The 6,000-nt window shown below is 45.7% G+C and overlaps 1 long non-coding RNA gene across 1 annotated transcript in view; it reads left to right on the top strand.

The window, feature by feature from the left end:
- The first annotated feature begins 1,030 nt into the window (after nucleotides 1-1,030).
- Nucleotides 1,031-6,000, top strand: part of LOC112545473 (uncharacterized) — a 59,160-nt gene continuing 54,190 nt past the window's right edge. Inside the window, exon 1 of the long non-coding RNA XR_012906824.1 lies at nucleotides 1,031-1,165. This is a non-coding gene — a long non-coding RNA (uncharacterized LOC112545473). The remainder of the gene's footprint in view (nucleotides 1,166-6,000) is intronic.

Raw genomic sequence — 6,000 nt, 5'->3', positions numbered from 1 at the left:
CAAAAGTCCACTTCACATGCCCAACCTTCTCTGCACTCCACTTGCAGTTGCTGCCCTTGGTCAGGGTAACCCCATAATTCAGAGATGCTCCCACAGAGTTCATCTCCCAACCTGGGGGGGGGGGGGGGAATAGAGACATCTTACCCTGCTAGCCGCTTGTTGCGCCTCTCTGATGTCACCCTACTGGCCACTCTTTTCCGCCGCCAACCTACTTCCTCTCATTGCACCTGTCCACCACTGCCCTGCCGGCCACTCATCACACCTTTCTGTCACTGCCCTCTCATTTGCTGCTCTGGCTAGCTGCCCCAACTCCATCTCTTAGGGTGCATCTACACCGCAGGGCTTAGCTCGAAATAACCTATGCAAACTGAGCTGTCAATTGTGTAGCTTATTTTGAAATTGAAATTGGGAGCATCTACACAGCACTTATTTTGAAATAGAGCACTCTTCTTCCGACTTCCCTTGCTCCTCAACCAGTGAGGGTTACAGGAATAGGAGTAAGTCATCTTCCTGATTGACAATATATCAACATTATTTTGAAATAATTGCTTGCTATGTAGACGCAGACTAAATTATTTCAAAATAACATTAGTTATTTCAAAATAATGTTGCTGTGTAGACTTACCCTTAGGGTGCATCTACACAGCACCCTTATCTTGAAATAAGCTATACAATTTGCACTAATTGCATAGCTTATTTTGATGTCATTTTGAAATAAAGCGCTATTCCAACGAGTCCCTCAACCCTTGTGGAAAAAGTTTAGAGGGATGCTGGAATAGTGCGCCTGTTATTTCAAAATATGTTTAAAGACGTGGAATTGCTATTTTGGGATACTTCCGATATCCTGAAATAGCACGGCAGTCTAGATGTAGCTTTAGTGATTTTAACTTTGGTCAGAAGCACAGTCCTGCCACAGGTGATTTCAGCTCCAATGGAGCAATTAAAAACAACAAAGGAGGCTCTTAATGAAGCCTATTTAGCTGTATTCTTAGAGGGGTGGGGAGGAACAGGTTGAACCAGTCTTACAGCAGACTCTTGAAAGCAGGCAGACTTCTAGTTGGGAGTCCTGTCCTCTTGTCTTACCACCACAAAACTCTTGACATTTGAGCCCTTCTTCATCTGAGGGTCTTTAAACTGACAGTGAACTGTCTTCCTTTGAAACTGGGTAAGCACAGTCTGTCTTTCTGTCTTTTCTGTATTCTCACAATCAGGGCCGGACCGAGCCATTCTGGTGCCCCGGATTGGGGGAGGGCGCATGTGCGGTCCCATCCCCATGCCGGCGTGTGGGGGAGGGCATGTGGATCTGGCGGCAGCAGGACACATGTGCCCGGCCCAGCTATCGCTGCTGGCGCGCAGCCCGGGACCACCAGGGGCGGGCTGAGCCTGACCATACAGGGCCCCACAGCGGTGGGGGGAAGGGCGCTGCTGGCCAGCGCTGCAGGGGTTAATGCGGCCCCTGCCCCTGGCGGCAGCTGCAGGGTGCCCATTGGGAGCTGCTGCAGCCGGGGAGCCGGGTGCACGGCACCTGATGGCAGCTGTCAGGCACACCCCATAGGTTGGCACCCTGAGCAGCTGCCCGGCTAGCCCATGCCTTAATTCGGCCCTGTTCATAATCATTACAAGCATTTGTGATCACGTTTCACAATTCCTATATTTAGTATTATCATAATTTGTGACTCAACAACAGCCAATGAGCAAAACATTGCTCCATCAGCTGAATATCTAGCAAATCTAAGGAACACAGGAGGAACTGAATTTACATAAACAGACCCAGAGTCTCTTCTCCTCTTCCTAGCTAAATGTCAGGGAAGCATTCATTCAGACCCTGTTTATATCTGTAAAGTGCTAGATCCTCATCAGGATATAAATTAGCGGATTGGCAGAGAAGTAGAGCTGCATTGATTTTTACCTGGTGAGGATGTGTAATTAGATAGAAAATAATATTCAAATGCAAAGTGTTATTACTACATGTATCATATATTCCATTAATGTAACGGCATGTAGGTATTCTCTATGGCATAATGTGTTTGAATTTAGCATTACTGAGCAAGAAACAGGGATTTTTTCACAGTGTTTTGAAGTATATGGAATTACTAGTGGTAAAAATACAAGTGAGACAATATCATGAGTGGTTGGTCGCCAAGGGTATAGGTTGAACCTCTCTGGTCTGGAACTCTCTGATCCAGCAACATCTCTGGTCCAGCAGGACCACAGATGTTGCTGGACCAGAGAACCCATGGACCACAGAGCCCAAGTCACAGACGTTGAGAGTGGCTGGGAGAGGAACCAGTCTGGCAGGCCAGTAGCCCACAGGATGGCCTGGCACCAAGGAGCCCGGACAGAATCCCACAGGGTCAGTGGCCAGGAGCAGAGCCCTGTTGGTGGGTCGGCAGCCCATGGGTCTGAGTGGCCAGGAATAGGGCTGGAAGCGACTGCTGCTTCATGTGGGGTCAGGTGGTCAGGAGTGGAACCTCGTGAGCAGGGCCTGCAGGTAGTGGGGCCAACAGCCAGGAGTAGAGACCTGCCAGGAGTAGAGACCCCTGGGGCTGGGTGGCCAGGAGCAGGGCCAGCAGCTTGTGGGGCCTGTCGACTGGCAGCTGAGAACTGCCAGCAGGCCAGGGGGCAGCACACTGGCTGGGGCAGCAGTCAGGAGCAGAGCCTCAGGAAAACACGGAGGTCTAACCTCCCCTGGTCTGGCAAACTCAGTTGTTAGCGACCACTCAGGTCCCGAGGGCACTGGACCAGGGAGGTCTAACTTGTAGTAAAAGTTTAGAACTAATAAAGGGGCTCCCAAGTTGTCAGTTTGCAACATTTGGAGTAAGTGTATCAATGCAGTTTGAATTATTTGACCAATTCATATATACTAAAACCTGTGTTATCCGGCACACCTGGGGATTAGGGCGTGCCGATAACCTAAAAATTCTGATTATCTGGGGGGGGGGGGGACCCAAGAGAGCCATGTGGAGCCTACGGGGGTGGGGCAGGAAGGGATGTGGCCTGCTGGGGGGGCCACAAGCTCGGGGGAGAAATGGGGCGGGATGCAGCCTGGTGGGAGGTGGAGATGACAGGGGTGGCCTGACAGTGGGAGGGGAGCTGGGAGCCACAGGAGGGGTGGCCTGCTGGGGGTGCCAGGAGCCGCGAGGGGAGCCGAGATGCTTGCTTCTGGCTGCCATTCACCCCTCCCCCAGATATGTGCTGCACGCTTGTCTGAGGAGTGGCTTGGCACTTAAAGGGTCAGTTTCCTTTTTTTTTCTTTTTTCTTTTTTCTTTTTTTTTCTTTTCCCTTTCCCGGCATCAGAAATTTGCTGGTTTCTACAGTTTTCCGGATGCTTAAGTTCTGGATAGTGCAGGTTTTACTGTAGTAATATTTGAAAATAGCACTGCATACCAGCCTCATAAAGGCGACCAAGAGAAAGCAAGATGGCCCTTGTCCTGGAAAGTCACAAGAGGACAGTGGGTAAGACTGTAATTTTCTAGGAAATATTTGTATTTTAAATAGGGTGAAGAACTGGGGTCCAGAGGGAAAATCTAAGGCTTTTCCCTCTTCCAGTGTAACCATTTTCTCATTTTGGGGCATATTTAATTTCTTTTATTCTCTCTCCTATCTGTTCTTCTCCTCCCACATTAATCTGCCACCTCCCGACTTCCTTATTTTCTCTGCCCAGGCCATATTAGCTAATAGGCTCATTAGGCTCCAGTACAGGTTACGCTGATTTGGGTGATGGGAAGATGCAGGACTGGTAGGGGACCAGGAAATAGATTCTGAGGGGTGGGTCTACAAGACGAGCTGGATTTTTGCACAGGAAAGATTGCAGCCTGATAGGAGCACAGCAGCCCTGTAGGGCCTGAGTGACACAACAGGGCTTAAGGAGAAGAATATGTGAATTGGGTTGTCCACATTTCTAGGGTATCAACATAATCCACTGGTCAGTGTGTCCCACTTTGTGCCTAATCCATAGAGGCGATGAGTCTGCAATAGCCTCCAGTTGTACAGTCTAGCACAAATTGTAAAGACTTGTGCTTTTTAGCTTTGGAGCTCTCTGGTTCAGTCTTTGTGGTGTCAACCAAGATGGCAAGCGTCAGATAAAAATATTTGTTGGGTCCCTACCCATCTTCTCTAATTCTGTGTTGCTGCTCCCAAGCACTGCCTGTGACATGATCTTACTATTTTCTCTTCCATTTTTACTTCCCCAACACATTTTAGTGCCTGTCCTTTCAGCTAAGGTGGAGTTGAACCTCTATCAGGCTAGCTAAGTCTCTTTTATGTGGGACGATAGGTTGATGCTGTGGACAGAATTGCTGCTGGAGTGTAATGACTCAGACTTACCACTGGATGATGATTGAGTTGGTGGTTGTTCCTGTATGTGTTTCATATTTCATCTCCGGGACAATGACTTCATGTTTAATTGAAGGCTGAAATCTCAGTTCAATCTAAGCTAAGTTGCTAGCTTGAAGAATCCTAAACCATCTAATGTGAAATCTTTTCATCTTACTTTTTCAATAAGCTATTCCTGAAGGTTGTATACTCTTGGGAAATGATAAATAACTGAACAATAATTTAAGGCAGTGTTAAACCACAGACTCAGAGATACCAAATTGGCGGTTCCTATCAATGTTAACTCAGCCACCATGTATATTCCTTTCCTCCTCCAAGTCCACTGCACAGCTTACTCTCTGAACCAGGTTCTTCCAGCCTTCCCCATGCTAAGTAATACTGTGCGTAATCCCATTGTTTTCGGCAGAACCTCTCTTCTGCTGCCATTCCTCACCTTGCTAAAACAAAAGGAAAAACTACGTCGCACTTTAAAGACTAACAAGATGGTTTAATAGGTGATGTGTTTTCATGGGCCAGACACACTTCCTCGGATCATATTCTGGAAGAGAATTGGCTTGACCAGATATACCAAAGGAATACAATGAAAAAAGTGAACACATTATTAAACTGACAAATCAGATTTAGTACAGCAGGTGGGGTGAGGGAGACGGAGGGAGGGAATAGCTATTTGAGTCAATGAATGGCTAATCAGGGGTGATAAGTGGGGAAGCTTTCTTGGTAATGGGTAAGGTAATTAGCATCTTTGTTAAGGCCCATTCGTAAAGCCTCAAATTTACTAAATCTGATTTGTCTATTTAATGTGTTCAATTTTTTCATTGTATTCCTTTGGTGTATATGGTTATGCCAATTCTCTTCCAGAATATGATCCGAAGAAGTGGGTCTATCACACAAAAGCTCATCACCTATTAAACCATCTTGTTAGTCTTTAAAGTGCTGCATAGTTTTTCCTTTTGTTTTAGCAAGATCAGACTAACCTGGCTACATCTCTATTATTATTCCTCACCTTGTCCATGATGTTAATGGCATCCTATGAGATAAATATGGACCAGATCTGGAACACTGAATTCAGGAGCTTCTCCTGAATTTTAGGGATGTTCAGATTCACATCCAAATTGGGTTCTAAATTTTATGTCTCATTGCTATATAACATACTGGGCCATGTATCTGAAAATCTTAAGTGTTGCATTTTCACACTTTTTAATATAATTTTTAACTGTTTTGCACTTGGTTTTGATAAAGTAAAGGGTACAAACTGAATCCCTTGGGTTCTGTGTACTGTTTGCTCATTAAAAAGTTCTACAACACGCTTTATACAAAGTAAGTTTGTCTCCAGATGTCAGATGTTACTAATGTGTTGCAGAAGGCTACTATTGTCCCTAAGAATATCTGATTACATCTGCAAAAACTCACTGGCCTGATTTTTCGTTCACACATTGACAGTATAAAAAGAACTGAAGGTTGGAGTAATTTATAGTTACATGTTATCACAGTGCAAATGGGCTTAGAGTAAATGACAATGAGATTCACGGATGTCATTTTCTTTTTGTTCCTCTTTATTCAAGACCTTCTGATCTCTTGCAATGTTTTAACTGAGCCAGCATTCGTATACGTAGGATAAATATGTGTTTAGGTGCTTTGCATTCCTTAATCTCATTATAATTGGC

Source organism: Pelodiscus sinensis, chromosome 12 (assembly GCF_049634645.1).
Source record: "Pelodiscus sinensis isolate JC-2024 chromosome 12, ASM4963464v1, whole genome shotgun sequence".
NCBI lineage: Eukaryota > Metazoa > Chordata > Testudines > Trionychidae > Pelodiscus > Pelodiscus sinensis.
This window is presented reverse-complemented; position numbering and strand designations above follow the sequence as displayed.